Raw genomic sequence first — 2,578 nt, 5'->3', positions numbered from 1 at the left:
CTGGTCCTCCGGCTGGAACCCTCTCTGCTCACCGCCCGTCCTGTCCGAGCCGCTCATCTCGCCCCTTCGCAACAAACTTCCCCCAGTCTCTGCACCAACTCTCCGCTCCGCTCCCTCTCTCAGTCTCTCTGCACCGTCCCGAGTGCGGCTCTGACACCGCCTCCCGCCTGAGGAGAGAAACACAACTCACTGCCCAACTGGGACCTCCCACTGAGAACCGACACCAGCCCCCACCCCCCTCCCCTTCACCCCAAACACTCCCCCCCCCCTCCCCTTCACCCCAAACACCCCCCTCACCCTCCCCTTCACCCCAAACACTCCCCCCACCCTCCCCTTCACCCCAAACACTCCCCCTCACCCTCCCCTTCACCCCAGAAACACGCCCCACCCTCCCCTTCACCCCAAACACTCCCCCCACCCTCCCCTTCACCCCAAATACCCCCCCCCACCCTACCCTTCACCCCAAACACTCCCCCCACCCTCCCCTTCACCCCAAACACTCCTCCCACCCTCCCCTTCACCCAAACACTCCCCCCACCCTCCCCTTCACCCCAAACACCCCCCCTCACCCTCCCCTTCACCCCAAACACTCCCCCCACCCTCCCCTTCACCCCAAACACTCCCCCCACCCTCCCCTTCACCCCAGAAACACGCCCCACCCTCCCCTTCACCCCAGAAACACGCCCCTCCCTCCCCTTCACCCCAAACACCCCCCCTCACCCTCCCCTTCACCTCAAACACTCCCTCCCTCCCCTTCGCCCCATATCCACCCCCATCCTCCCCTTCGCCCCAAATACCCCCCCCCCACCCTCCCCTTCACCCCAAATACCCCCCCCCCACCCTCCCCTTCACCCCAAACACTCCCCCCACCCTCCCCTTCACCTCAAACACTCCCTCCCTCCCCTTCACCCCAGAAACACGCCCCACCCTCCCCTTCACCCCAGAAACACGCCCCACCCTCCCCTTCACCCCAAATACCCCCCCCACCCCCCTCCCCTTCACCCCAAACACTCCCCCCACCCTCCCCTTCACCCCAAACACTCCCCCCACCCTCCCCTTCACCTCAAACACTCCCTCCCTCCCCTTCGCCCCATATCCACCCCCATCCTCCCCTTCGCCCCAAATACCCCCCCCCACCCTCCCCTTCACCCCAAACACCCCCCCTCACCCTCCCCTTCACCCCAGAAACACCCCCCACCCTCCCCTTCACCCCAGAAACACCCCCCACCCTCCCCTTCACCCCAAATACCCCCCCACCCTCCCCTTCACCCCAGAAACACGCCCCACCCTCCCCTTCACCCCAGAAACACCCCCCACCCTCCCCTTCACCCCAAATACCCCCCCACCCTCCCCTTCACCCCAGAAACACGCCCCACCCTCCCCTTCACCCCAAATACCCCCCCCCACCCTCCCCTTCACCCCAGAAACACGCCCCACCCTCCCCTTCACCCCAAACACCCCCCTCACCCTCCCCTTCACCCCAGAAACACCCCCCACCCTCCCCTTCACCCCAGAAACACCCCCCACCCTCCCCTTCACCCCAAATACCCCCCCCACCCTCCCCTTCACCCCAGAAACACGCCCCACCCTCCCTTCACCCCAAATACCCCCCCCACCCTCCCCTTCACCCCAAATACCCCCCCCCACCCTCCCCTTCACCCCAGAAACACACCCCACCCTCCCCTTCACCCCAGAAACACACCCCACCCTCCCCTTCACCCCAAATACCCCCCCACCCTCCCCTTCACACCAGAAACACACCCCACCCTCCCCTTCACCCCAAACACTCCCCCCACACTCCCCTTCACCCCAGAAACACACCCCACCCTCCCCTTCACCCCAAATACCCCCCACCCTCCCCTTCACCCCAAATACCCGCCACCCTCCCATTCACCCCAAATACCCCCCCACCCTCCCCTTCACCCCAAATACCCCCCACCCTCCCCTTCACCCCAAACCTGCAATTCATTCACCCAAACCGCTGCCCCCCTCCCCCTCATTCCCCCTTCATCCCAAACCGGTCCTCCCGCCCCAATCACCCCACTTTCACCCCACTTTCACCCCAAACCCACCACTCCATACCCCATTCACTGCAAACCTGTCCCCCACCCTCTCTTCCACCCTAAACCCACCCCCTTCACTCCAAACCCACCCCCACCCTCCCCTTCACCCCAGACCCATCCCCACCCACACTCGCCTTCACCTCAAACACTCCCTCCCTCCCCTTCGCCCCATACCCACCCCCATCCTCCACTTCGCCCCAAACACACCCACCCTCCCTCCCTCCCCTTCGCCCCAAACACACCCTCCCACCCTCGCTGCCTCCCCTTTGCCCCAAACACACCCACGCACCCTCCCTCCCCTTTGCCCAAACACACCCACCCTCCCTCCCTCCCCTTCGTTCCAAACACACCCTCCCTCCCCTTCGCCCCAAACACACCCACCCACCCCAAACACACCCACCTACCCTCCCTCCCCTTTGCCCCAAACACACCCACCCTCCCTCCCTCCCCTTCACCCCAAACACACCCACCCACCCTCCCTCCCCTTCGCCCCAAACACACTCACCCACCCTCCC

Source organism: Cetorhinus maximus, chromosome 21 (genome assembly GCF_964194155.1).
Source record: "Cetorhinus maximus chromosome 21, sCetMax3.hap1.1, whole genome shotgun sequence".
In the NCBI taxonomy this organism is placed as follows: domain Eukaryota; kingdom Metazoa; phylum Chordata; class Chondrichthyes; order Lamniformes; family Cetorhinidae; genus Cetorhinus; species Cetorhinus maximus.
The sequence above is the reverse complement of the archived record's forward strand: the minus strand, read 5'-3'. Positions refer to the sequence as shown.